The 14,503-nt window shown below is 35.9% G+C and overlaps 1 pseudogene; it reads right to left on the reverse strand.

The window, feature by feature from the left end:
• Positions 1–6,833: 6,833 nt before the first annotated feature.
• Positions 6,834–14,101, reverse strand: LOC149212975 (polygalacturonate 4-alpha-galacturonosyltransferase-like; annotated as a pseudogene).
• Between the last annotated feature and the right edge of the window lie 402 nt (positions 14,102–14,503).

A 14,503-nucleotide genomic window follows, 5' to 3' on the forward strand; every position in this document is an offset into this window, starting at 1 on the left:
CCAGAATCACATGATTATTGAATGTTGTATTATCACAAAATTTGATATATCTAACGAAGAACTTGTTTCAGATTGTACACAAGGAAGACACCCCTTCCTAGAATGCTATTAGTTCACATTGGTGATCTCATGTAAACAGAGTGCAATGTTCATAACATTAAGCTGTGTATCATAGCCTTGACACTCGATTCTAATGGAAATAAGCATATTTCCATGTTGTTCCCTGATAGGGGGATTTTTAAAAATGGGTGTTCTGATTTGTAGCTTTGATATAATTCGATTTTTAATTCGATGAACTGCATGCTTATTCTGTTAAAATAGAAACGATGTGTTTCATAGTTTGGTGTATGTCATGCTAGAGAAATTGAAACAATGGCTCTCTCCCTTTTTTTCATTCAAATAAATTATATATAAAGAAAGATTTATCTTTTTATGGTTTATGGTGAAGGGCAAATGATATTTAATGCTCAGCGTATCAAACAACATTGAATGTTAAAGACCCTATAGTGAAAGGAAAAGCACAAAGAAGGGTAGATGATATTTAATGATCAGTGTATCAAACAGTAATGAATGTTAAAGACCCTGTAGTGAAAGGAAAATCATAAAAAATAATTGAGGACTCAATTGTCCATAATACCCAAGTGCAATTTACCCATGTAGAAGGCCCCACACAGTTGGACATCATATAATAACTAAAAATAATAATAACCTGAATGACTTGAATACAAACATCCCATGTAAGACTAGTGATAGAACAACCCAAAGTGCACCAGGACATTTTCAATTCATTTGGAGACTGATTTGTACAGTTTCATGAAAGAAAAAAAATTTTGTAGTTGGCCCCCATTTCTAACATTCAACATAACTAGAGATGAATAGCCGAAAGAGAGCAGCTCAATGCACCCTTTAAAAATTTCACTTTGTTTTCCATTTTTCTCCATTATATCATATAGACATGTTATGCTCAATTGAAAAAATGTTTCATCACCACCGCCACAGCAAAATCTCACTGTTTCAATCCACTCCAAAATTATTTCATCAACTACATAGGTTTACACACATATGCATCTTATGATAGAAGAGAAAAAGGCTCTGCTAGGTACTGGAAACTTTAGATTCAATCTCAGAGAGAAAAAGTAGAAGGAAAAAATAAAATTGAGAGCTACAACATCGCTATATAAGTAGGGAAAGGGAAAAAAAAGGTAATACAATGAATCTCGTTATTCCTTAATTGAATGAAACTATGAAATTACAAATATGTAATGTAGGAATACTTTGATTATCATCCAGAATCCAAATTAAAATCTATCCACTAATTCCTCCAAGAAAGCTTTCCAACATCTAATAAATAGATGAATGTAAGAATAAGTCAACTGTTAACAACCATATAGGTAAGGCAGGTCTACCCTTTCCTAAGGGCAGGTGCCGAATAGAATTGCGAGTTTTTTCCATTAAGTCTAGCAACCTTGTTAGATCTTTTGGGGGCAGTGACTAGGCCGAGAGTACCCCAGGTGACCAGGCTGCTATGACCTTATCATAAACGTGCAGACAGTAATTGAGACCAAAAGGGATTTAGGAGTGTGGCATACTACATTGAGAGAGCCTCAGGTCACCAGGTCATTATGAACCTAATCGTAAACAGGCAGACTGTAACTGAACAAGAATTGTCAAATAAAATATTACATTTCTTGAACCCCAAGATTTACCAACTCATGCCCAAACAATAAATGGATATGGAAAAAAAACTGAAATAACTAATTTGAGGATGTTCTAGTTTCAATTTTTCCTTGAAATAATTTGCCCGACAATATTGGAAAAACAATATATGTAAACCAATCAAAATGTCCATATCCAAAAGACTGAAAGAATATGAAGATGAAGTCTGGGTTTACTTAAAAAACCTCTCTTCTCCTCAAACCCACTCTTAAGGGCTGTAACAAATCATTCTCAAGCAGCCCACGGACAAGCAAAAGTTCAATCAATCCACAAATGCACCAATAAATCAAAAAAATAATACATAGTGAAAGGAATGGGAAAAATGTTTTAAAAAAAGATAAGAAAAAAAACAATTTAAAAATAAATAAATAAAATAAAATAACCCCAAAAAGAAGTTTTCAGAGTGCATGAGAACTTACCCTCTCAAGCTCATCCTGGATTTCCTGCAGCTTTTCAATGGAGAGAACAATCTCACCATCTATGTGCTCTTCCTCTTCCCCTTTTGATCTCTTGGACTTGTCCATCCTGCCCAATCCTTCTAACCCAAAAGTCCTAAAAATCGAATAGAGTCCAAGGCGCATGCAGAGTGGCGGAGAGGGAATGGTCCTAGCATTCATTATTACCCCCAGAAACGTTGCACACTCCATCTTGCCATCCTCAATGAAGAAAACTTCCAAAGCTTAAAATTTAGATCCTATCATTCATTATTACGTCCAGAAATGTTGCACACTCCATCTTGCCATCCTCAGTGAAGAAAACTTCAAATGAAATATTATCATTAAAATACCAAACAAGTTGTTGATTATTTTTTACTTCCACCTACAAAAGAGCGTTTGCCAGTCCAGGAGATATGTTTTGAAATAGTACCATTGGTAGTAGTGTGTGTTCTGAGATACCAGGCTGCAATGGTGGCACCTAATATACTAGGAACGAAACTTAGGAAAAGTACTCAAAATAGATGTGCATCTACATCCTTTTTGAACTATTTTCACATTTTATGAACTGTACCTGTAGAGGTCCAGCAGCTGCAAGACCAAAAGAGTTATTCTCAAGCTTCAAGCTATAAAAATTTTGACCATCACGCCATATAAGTTTCCCATTTATCTAAAGGCCTTGACATACTGTTGTTGCAAGTAAAACAGGCAATGGAGGCCTCCACAAAGCATTAACCAATTATCACAAGTTGCTTTAATCGGGTTGAAGCTTATCATAGTAAATACAATTCACATCTAACAACAATAAAGCCAATTTTTTCCATTTGTTATTTACAAAATGAAATGGAATTGACTATCTAATACCCACCCAGAGCCTACTGCTTACTAATCTCTAGGGACAAGTCCATTGCCTAAACCTATCAAATAACCAAGAAGATATAGGACAGGAGGTGGAGTTGCTGCTATGGGTACTGCTTTCGATTGAACATTTGGAGATTTCCAGGTGAAACATTGATTTTTGTCTCAGTGGTTGATAATTCTTCATATGGAAGGTAACCATTTACTTGCAAGTTTGGAGGTAACAAGGTACAAGGTACATATGGAAACAGATATCAGAGGTAACCTGTACATCATAAAAAGTGCTTAGAAGAATATATGTGTTCTATAACTTCTCAGCAACATCAAGGAAAGACTTAATTTCAAAAATAAACTCTTTAATGATCTCTGTACATATTACTTACCACTTCAAATAGAAGTGTTGAGTGTGACAACTGCCAAAAGAGCATATTATTATTAGACATATTGGAAGAAAACTACTTGAACTAAGCATAAAATATAATACTTATACTATAAAAACCTATACAAATGCAAACATCTCAAACAGTGACAAACAAACTTAAGCCTTTTCATTGAAATAACTTACCACTTCTCTGGTATATATTTTAGAATCCAAAATAAATCCCAAAACTTAGAAGACTAGCCATTCTTGAACTTCTTTCCTTCTCATTCTCCAGCTCAAAATGGTGAGCCCCATGCTTGTGATCATAGGGAATAATAGAAATGGCATCTAACAATCCAGATGATGCCATCAGCTGCAAATCCTTCTATGCTAAGTATTTATTGTAGCTTTTATGAAGGGTATAGAGCTTGTATCATGCATAAGCATGATACAAATGACTTTCTAATATGTAAAATATCTTTGTTAACTTTGAATAGTAGATTTTCATCATTTGAGGTTTAGGAATATTCTTGACCATACACAAGGCCATGAATATCTTCTACAGAGTGAAAAGCTTCCTACATATCATATGCCATCTGTCATAAGAAATAGTATAAGGAAAAAATATATTAAAAATAAAATAATTTAGCTCACAGATTCTATAGTAGGTTCATGAAATTTCATTCAACCCAAAGCTTCCTCTGCAATGGGGTATTCTCCAATAATTAATTCCTACAAGATCAAACTATATCAACCTTCCCATCTAGAAAAATATAATCCTATATCTAATTCAATAGATAACATTTTAGATTTATGGCCCCCATTCGATAGTGATACCTTCTTAAAGGTGTGCAAAAAATCTACTCAACATGACATTATAACTATTTACATCATGGGCAATATGGGTAAACTCCCAACCAAAGATAAATGGTTTCTAGAATATGATTTTTCTACACATTTACCTCATCCCATTTCACAATGGTAACCAACAATCCAGATGATGCCATCAGCTACAAATCCTTCTACGCTAAGTATTTATTGTAGCTTTTCTAGAGGATATAGAGCTTGTACCATGCATAAGCATGATATAAATGACTTTCTAATATCCAAAATATCTTTGTTAACTTTGAATAGAAGATTGTCGTCATTTGAGGTTTAGGAATCTTCTTGACCATACACAAGGCCATGAATATCTTCTATTGAGTGAAAAGCTTCCTACATATCATATGCCATCCGTCATAAGAAATAGTATAAGGCAAAAATATATTAAAAATAAAAAAATTAGCTCACATATTCTACAGTAGGTTCATTGAATTTCATTCAACCCAAAGCTTCCTCTACAATAGGGTATTCTCCAATAATTAATTTCTACAAGCTCAAACTATATCAACCTTCCCATCTAGACAAATATAATCCTATACCTAATTCAATGGATAACATTTTAGATTTGTAGCCCCCATTCGATAATGAAACCTTCTTAAAGGTGTGCCAAAAATCTACTCAACATGACATTATAACTATTTACATAATGGGAAATATGGATAAACTCCCAACCAAAGATAAATGTGTTGTGCCTTTTTCCCATCGATAAGGGTTTGTTGTAGTAGCCAAAGATCAGTAATACAAGGAAAAGAGCTTGTAATTGGAAGTCATTGTATTATAAGAAGAGACTAAACCTGCAATAAGGATAGAAATTCAGAAGTTGCTTCTAACTTTGACTAGGTAGAGACTCAACTATTGACCTTGACTTAAAGAGGAGGGCTGACTTGGAGGGACTCTTTGGTATTTTGTTAGATATCTCATTTTGAATAAATTCAATAAGAGGAGGATTGTTGGGTTTTCCCCTATTGAGAGGTTTTGCCTTGCCTTCAAAGCCTAAATCTTTGTGTCTCGTACTTCTTTGTGTTCTTGGAAGAACAAATTGTGTAATTACTTGATGAAAGAGAAATATTAACTAACAAAGAAAAGAATACTTATATAGGAGTTTACTTCCAACTATGAAGGAATACAATGAGGACATAAAATTTGTAAATCTTAAACTTGGCTAGGCCACTACACCTCCAAAAACCTGACTCATTAAGCCATAAACTACAAACCTTCTGTGGAACTTCAAAAGCAAATGAATTAGAATGAATTATCAACGAGAATCAAGGGCCTTTGCATTTTACATTTGACAAGCTATTGCAGTATGAATATTGAGGTCACAACTATTCATTTATATTGCCCTGTTGTAAGAAAGGATGATCATATTTTATATATTTTGTCTAGTAAGGCCTGCACTTCATCATTTCTAGCTCTAACCAAGGTTTCATGTTCCCATTGTAAGGAACAACAGTTGCATTGTCAATCTCTTAACAGTCCACGCTAGGATTATATCCTAAACCTAGCGCATGCCAATACTTGTCCAAAGGATGGGTCAAGCCATAAACTGTTCAATCCAAGGGGTAGTGTTCCAAGCTTTGACAACACTCTATCGTCATTCTGACATACAATAAAAGAAAAACTTAGAAATTGAACAAAGAAAAACCCATTAAGTTTTCTAGCTAATTACTTCAAATACTTTAAAGTAAGCATCACATGAATTAACATAAATAAACCACACCACACACTTACCGTGTTCTGCCACTTGTGATATATTCCCGTTATATCTTGTTTCTCCCATTCTTTGAGATCAAATACATTCATCACATATGCCCAACCAAAAGCATTAGGATCAAAGTGCCTAGCTATGTGCGGATTGGGAAAATTAAGGTATTTGTCAAACTGGCGAAAGCTTTCTCCACAAGTTTCCATTGAACCATTAACCTTTCAATGAAGATCTACTAACCACAAGGGCATCAAATATTTTTGCACCACAATATCATCATCCAAGAAAAGGATCTTGTCCATTTTGGGATAAACTTGTGGAAGATAGAAACAAAGATGATTTAGCATGGATAAATATTTTGGATTTATATATTTCAAATTGGAGGAATGCGCTGAGAGTGTAGTCGAGTGATCTGCCTTGAAATAATATTCTTTCATAGCCGCAGATTCAAGTTGGCAAAGCACAAGGCAATATGAGGAATTGAGCCATTTAAAATCATCAACATTTTCTATATGTATCATAGCTTTCCCTGGGGGATTAAGTAAAAACAACATTTTCATGGCCCCAAAATTTATCTTGTTTATGATGAGATGAAATACATGTTTCTCAGATTCCTGCAAATAGATGTAAATCACCTACAATGAGATCCAAATATTAAATGTAAAATGCAACAAAACTGTTGGAATTTCAAACTTTAGAGTAATTTAAATTAATAACACTTCACCTTAGCATTCATGACAGTTGAATTCACAACCACAGATGCAGCCAATACATTGTCAGAAAATAATGCATAGTGATAAAGAGTCGGATCCTCCAAATTGTTTTTTTTAGGAAATTATCGCTTTTCAAGAGGAAGAAAGTAATAATCTATGGCCAATCACATGGACAGACAGTGCAGGCCCTTGGGATCAGACTTTGTTGCCACCTGACTTAAAAATTTACTTTGCTTTTCCAAGGTCCTTAATTGCTCGTCTGCAGACTGAAGCATGGCTTGCAACTTCTTTGTTATTGTCCCACAGCCATAAAATTGCTCTCTAGCCTTGGATAGGACATGACCAATAGCCTTGATCTTCTCAGGTGCACTGAAACATTCATATCAATTACCGGTCATGAAAAAGAGAATGAAAAGCTGAAAGATTGGGACACAGACTGCAACTTTAAAAGAAACAAAGGATATGAATACCAAATGAAAATGGAAGCACTTACTACTCTTGATTTAGAAGAAGCCAATGTGAAAATCCAGGGGGTAGTGTTCCAAGCTTCCAAAACACTCTATCCTCATTCTGACATACAATAAAAGAAAAACTTAGAATTCGAACAAAGAAAAACCCATTAAGTTTTCTAGCTAATTACTTCAGATTTACTTCAAATACTTTAAAGTAAGCATCACAGGAATTAACATAAATAAACCACACTACGCACTTACCATGTTCTGCCACTTGTGATATATTCCAGTTATATCTTGTTTCTTCCATTCTTTGAGATCAAATACATTCATCCCATTTGCCCACCCACAAGCATTAGGATCAAAGTGCCTGGCTATGTGTGGATTGGAAAAATTAAGGTATTTGTCAAACCAGCGAAAGCTTTCTCCACAAGTTTCCATTAAACCATTAACCTTTCCATGAAGATCTATTGACCACAAGGGCATCAAATATTTCTGCACCACAATATCATCATCCCAGAAAAAGATCTTGTCCATTTTGGGATAAACTTGTGGAAGATAGAAACGAAGATGATTTAGCATGGATAAATATTTTGGATTTATATATTTCAAATTGGAGGAACGTTTTGAGAGTGTAGTCAAGTGATCTGCGTTGAAATAATACTCTTTCATAGCTGTGGATTCAAGTTGGCAAAGCACAGGGCAATAGGAAGAATTGAGACATTTAAAATCATCAACATTTTCTACATGTATCGCAACTTTCGTTGGGGGACTAAGTAAAAATCACATTTTCATCGCCCCAAAATTTAACTTGTCTATGAAGAGATGAAATACATGTTTCTGAGATTCCTGCAAAGACAAGTAAATCACCTACAATGAGATCCAAATATTAAATGTAAAATGCAACAAAACTGTTGGGCTTCCAAACTTTAGAGTATTTTAAATTCATAACACTTCACCTTACCATTCATGACAATTGAATTCACAACCACAGATGCAGCCAATACATTGTCAGGAAATAATGCATAGTGATAAAGAGTTGGATCCTTCAACTTGTCCTTTTTAGGAAATTTCACTTTTCGAGGGCAAGCAAGTAATAATCCATGATCAATCGCATGGACAGACAGTGCAGGCCCTTGGGAACAGTCTTTGCTGCCAACTGACTTGAAAATGTACTTTGCTTTTTGAAGGTCCTTGCTTGCCTGCAGACTGAAGCATGGCTCGCAACTTCTTTGTTACTATCCCATAGTCATAAAATTGTTCTCTAGCCTTGGATAGGACATGACTCATAGCGTTGACCTTCTCAGGTGCACTGAAACATTCATATCAATTATTGGCCATGAAAAGGAGAATGAAAAGCAGAAATATTGACACACAGAATACAACTTGAAAATAAACAAAGGATATGAACACCAAATTAAAATGGAAGCACTTACTACTCTTGATTTAGAAGCAGCCAATGCGAAAACTATTACCTTTGAGGTAGATCAGAATCTGCATTGGCCGCACCCAATGTACCCTGACATTCTTTAATATGAAGCAACAATTCATGGTATAAATCAAGATTATTCCTAGCCTGGGAAATGTTTGAATACACCCTAGCCATGATCATTTGGTCTCGTGTTAATCTAATAGTGGAGTCAAAATTCTTGTTCTCATTCTCTCGCCTCCAAATGTTGTATTTTCCTAGGACAGAAGAATCTACCTCCTTGGAACGTTTAATTGTTGTGTTTTCAAGCTCAACTCATTTTTCTTCATCCTGTTGAATCAACTCTGTTGACCTTTTCTCCCTCCTCTTTTGTCTCAATTGTCATAAGCATTAAACTACTATGAATTAAAGCATACTATGCTAAAATCTAAGAAATATAAACTTTTTCTATTGGAGAAGTAACATTCAAAAAGGATTTTGGAAAATAATATAACAATTCCCTTTTCCTTGCCTTCTTCATTGAAGATCACACCATATTGTTGTGAATGTAACTTTTCTGAGCTATCTCCAGAAGTCGTTTGCCTTTACTTGATGTGCATTGTTAGAAATAGAGAAGCACCCCTGCCAATGTCAATTTTCACTTCCTGCTTAATACAACCCTACTCAACTACATATATCATCATCACATAGGTTTCCTTACATGTTTAATAGAGAAAATAACCAAAATCTTCACCAATCGTACTTTCGTTTACTTCGGAGGGATTTTCTAATACCCATGAGGAAGATAAGTCATTACATCCAACATTATTTAAGTTTAGAGTTCCCGAGTCCTCTGTGATAGCTGTTATGACATCAATCACCTGCCCAGTAAATAAAATTTATTTTCAATTCTCTGCTCAATAGGGGAGAAATCAAATTTAGGGTATCCAAATGCAGCAGGTTTCTTATACCTGCCTCCTTTGGGAAGATAGTCAATGCTCTTTGTTGAACTCTGCTTTCTCCAGTCATCTGCCCGTTCCTGTGAACCCCACAGATAAATAGATAAGAATGATTTTAAACATATGACAGAGCTCCAGTATCCTCAATAATTCTCTCTATTTCAATCCACTCAGGTCGATTAAATTTCAGTTTAGGGACACTATTTATTTTCTGGGATTAGACTAATGTAAGTGCAAGTGCATTGCCTAGATCCTAAAAAAGAACAAAATGGCCATAGAAAAATAGAATTGGTTTCCGAGATGTGGAAAGAGAATACCATTCTAACAGATCCATCTCCTGAGAAGTTGTGCCCTGTTGTTTTAAATGATAAAAAATGCATAAAATGTCAGGTAGAAAGACTTGATGGAGAAGAATATCTATAAAAATACTGAAATGCTAAAAAGGGGGTTGCTTTGCTATCATGCATATGCTAAGATTGAGATTTCATTACACATCAATAATAAAATGGTGTGTATAATATCTATCATTTGTTTTGGCCAATGTGCTCTGAACATTGTGGGAACAGTGTGAAAATGATATGTATAGCAGAAAGTAGCTGGTGAACAAAATTATCGTTGTGATTTGGGTCTAGGTTGGGTGGATCAGAACTGGTTTTAGCTTGACTGATGAGAAGTGGATTTAGCTTTATGAATGGAAAGTGGGTCTAGCTTGGATAATGAGTGGACAGGAAGAATGATTGTTACCCTTCCCACCCAGATTCAATTCCCATGAGTAAGATGTTGAACTGAACTCTTAACAAATATATCTTTATAATACCCATCCAGCTTATGCAGAATCCAACGAACACTTAGTACCATCCAACTCAGAATGAGGAGTTCCCAGTGAATTCACCGAGCAGTTGCCCAGCGAATTTACCAGTCATATGCATGTCCCTTTGTTAAAAAATGGAAAGAGCATTGTTATTTCTTGCTATTGAGATGAATGGTTTCATTATCTTTGGCAAGGGAAATTACCCTAGGGGTAGTTGGTAAAACCTTTTCTCTTGCATGAGAGAGGTACAAACTTTGAATCTTTCTCCTGGTAGGTATTATATCGTGTTAATGCAAAGATGGAATTCACAGCTTCACACAGATCAAATGAAAGGAAACCTATAAAGAAAAATCAGAAAATGTCTGGAAAAATGCTAGAGGTGCTAAACTTTTGACAATAAGCGAGGAAAGTAAGTTTGATAACATTTGCGCCTTCAGATCTTGCGAAAAATCTAAAAGGAAAATCAAATTCCAAAGTAGGTCCATGGGTTTTTGGTTCAATGGTTAACTGGGGGTGGTGAAGGCAAATCAAATTTCGAAGCAGGTCCATGGGGTCTTGGTTCAATGGTTAACCGGGGGTGATGATAATTCCCCGCCAAGGCTAAAATCACATAAATACATTGTTCAATGGGTTCTCAATGAAAGGGATCTTTCTAAAATAGTATAAGATGACTACACTTCATTGTAATGGAGATCTTAGTTGAATGTTGTAAGAAGTCTACACTTCATTGTAATACTACCAGATTAAGAAAGGGCATGCTTGCCAATAAAGATAAATTAAACGCTAACCCACCCCAAAGAAAGACACATAAGCAACCTGATGAGGGACGAGGGTAGGAAGAAGCTTACCAGAGAGAAAGGAGGGCAAGAAGAAGCTTACCAGCAAGGGAGGAGGGAAGGAAGAATCTTACCAGTTGTAGATGTAGATGCGGAGTGATGAAACCTTGCTGCTAAAAAAACCAATGGCATGAGCACAAAGATAACAAGGAAGCCCACCATAGCTATTCGATGATGAAAACCCCAACCTTTCCATCCTCCATTTCTACCACGCTGGTAGCCCTGCCACCCTCCATTCCACACACCTCCTCCTTTCACAGGCATCTTTAGCTCTCAACCCTAACACCACTTTTCTCCTTCTCCTCCTCCTAAACAGATATCGAGCAATGCAACCCTTACTCAATCATAATCCTCTACATCAAACCCATATCATGGTTAGCAGAAATATATGAAGTCAAAAACAACCAAAATAACCCTTAGATCTCATATATGCTTTAGAGAATTTGATAGAAAAATTTACCAAAGGCATTACGAAATGGATAGATTAACTAATTTCATGCAGTTTTGAGAAAGAAAGGGTCCTTGACATGGTAAAAAAATAGATGAAAATGGGCATAGGGGCTGGAAGTAGACAAATTTGAGGGTCTCTATCAATGTTAACCTTTTTGGTTAAAAAACCAAAACATATAATTAAGGGAAACACGTCATTCTAATTCAGATGCCAACATAGATGTTATTATTAATGGGGATCCTCACCAGTCTGGCTGACTGTTCATACACTATGACATATAAAGAAGAAGAAAAGGTAGGCAACGTTGGGTATATATGACGCCTCTCAACTTACTAATTTAACTGAGCAGGTACCGACTTGGCATGCCTTGCATTGAGGCATGTAAAGGTAAAGGGAATGTTAGGGGGGTAATTTGATGCAAAGCAAGGGTGAATTATACCTCCCTAAATGCACATCATGAGACTGTGTTTAAGATTCGCGATTCTAAAGCTGCAAGAATACTAGAATGTAAGCACAAGAGAGAAGCTAAACATATTGTGATCTAACATTTAAAATGGTGACTTGTTGATTGATTTCTCATTCAGAATGAAGAGAAAAAAATTGATGATTGTGAGAGAGAAATGATGAGTGTTCTATTGAGTAAAGGAAATACATCATTTTGAGGCCATGGATAGATCTTAATGGTCTGGGATGCCATTGTTAGTAAAACCTTACCTAAATGCCTTATGACTGCCACATGGATGAGTGTTACACTTACATTATTGATGCACTAACCATAGGGAGTTGGTATAATATTCATGGTTATGGGTGCTTACAAAACTAGGTTTTCATATACCTATGAAGTGAAAGGGAAGCAAGTACCCTTTCTTCAAGATAGGAGTAAGGCTGTAAGCTTTAAACCAGCCTACAGAGAAAAAATTTGTTAAAGAATACATTTTACACATCTTGTGTCCATTAGTATGAACCAGTTTCTAAACATAGTGTTGGATTAATGTCATAACACTTCTAGAAGTTGTTTTGATTCTTAGAAAATATGTTGTATGTTGTTGTTTGCTTCGAATTTTGCACAAGAAATAGTTGGTCCTTTAACAAGACTCGAGTGTGCCAACATGGACTGAAGAAGAGGTTATTAGCATCGCAAACCCTCTTCTCAGATCAATATTTCAATTTAAAATTTAGCAGAAATTGGCAATAAAACATATGATGTTCTAGAAGCTAAAAGATAGACAACACAAGAATCTACAACTTCTTACCGCTATTGTTGTCATGTTTAGCTTGCCGCACCAGAATGGTATCAAAGTTAAGGTGAGGGCAAGGTATCAAAGCTAAGGTGAGGGCAAGCCCAAGGAAGGAAGAAAGAAATCACAAGAAGTTTTCTAACAACGCTGACCTCCTTCCTCTTCAAATATTAGTCATCGTGAAGCATTGAAACTCCTACTGCAAAATTCTAGGTTGCAGATCCGAGAAAGGAAATGAGATCAAGGCCCGCATCAATCAAGCATCTCTAGGATAGAGCTCTCTGTCAAATTGTTGGTCAAATGATCTATATCTAAGGCCTTTTGTCATGACTACAGCCAGGAATCTTTGATTGCTTTAGGGTCAAATATTCTATTATGAAATCACCCTTGAATTGAATTTGGTTTGGAGATAGTGTCTCACTCGGAATTCCTTCTCTGTTGCAGGTTTATATAAAATCATGTCTGAAGCTACAAAGTTCCTAGCATCTAAGCTCATATATATAATATTATCTTTGAGCTCATTGACATGCCTTTGGCCTTATATTAGGGCTTTTTCTGTCTCACAGAGAAGTATAAAAGGCTACAAAAGGTGAAGTATCTTTGACCCTTAGACATCAATCAAGAGGGTTTGAAAAATAGTGTTCATGGTTTTCCATTGGGTAGATGCTTATTGAAGGTAAAGGATCAACCTTTGTGCATCTCTGAGATTCTGGTATCAAAGGAAAGGGGGTTCATGAAAAATAAAGATCATTTCAAGGATCTTGAAATCTGAAACACAATGTTCTAAAATCTCATTTAAATAGGTATGACTGTTATTGGTGTCTAAGCCAAATGCATCTCAACATTTCTTCTCATATCAACTCATTGAGGCAATCAAGACACACATGTGGGTTTAGCCTAGAGCCATCACTTTTTATATGATTTTTACATCTTGGGTTTAAAAAACCTTTATATACTCTAATTAGTAATTTCTAGTACCCATGCTCAGTGCATGCTGGACATTATTTTTCATAGCTGCCAAATTTGCATTCCATCAGTTAAAGCTAGGATAGAATTAGTCTTAGTCAAAGAAGTCTATTTTATTTGATGGATTCAAACTTAATTTTATTTACTATGGTTTTTCCTTTCCTTTAATTTACTCTGGTTTCAATAACCATCAAATCTTCCAAAGACACAAATTCGGTAATAGAACTGGAGTCAGATAAAGACTTACCACTGCGAGAAATGGATACATCTGAAAGTTCTTTCCCAAGGCTTGGCAGGTCGACGAGCACCATTTATTTTTTTTCCCTCTTCCCCATATTTATCAAAGGCCTTTGCTGCAGCAACCTCAGAGGGGTTTTTGTTGCCTATGCTAGGGAAAATGTATGATTCCGAAGGGGATGTCCAACAACCGAAGCTTTTTCATTAGTTACTCGAGTCCAGAATTTCTTGAATAGGTCTATCAACCTCTTTGACTGCCTTGGAGGAGAAGGCGACAACCTAGAGAGAGAGAAGCATGTTTTGGGTGATGGTGGAAAGGAAAAGCTCTGTTTGAACCTTATGTGGGTCTCCCATAGCGAAATCAAGGAGCCGCACAAGTTCCAGTTAGGTGTCCCGTTCCCTACACAAAACCCCAACAATCCCCTTCCTCTATCAAACTGGAAGGGAAAAATAGGATACTCGTAGCAAAACGTTGG

Source organism: Pinus tabuliformis, chromosome 1_1 (assembly GCF_031772625.1).
Source record: "Pinus tabuliformis cultivar Carrire ecotype Pingquan chromosome 1_1, CPIR1, whole genome shotgun sequence".
NCBI classification, from domain to species: Eukaryota; Viridiplantae; Streptophyta; class Pinopsida; order Pinales; family Pinaceae; genus Pinus; species Pinus tabuliformis.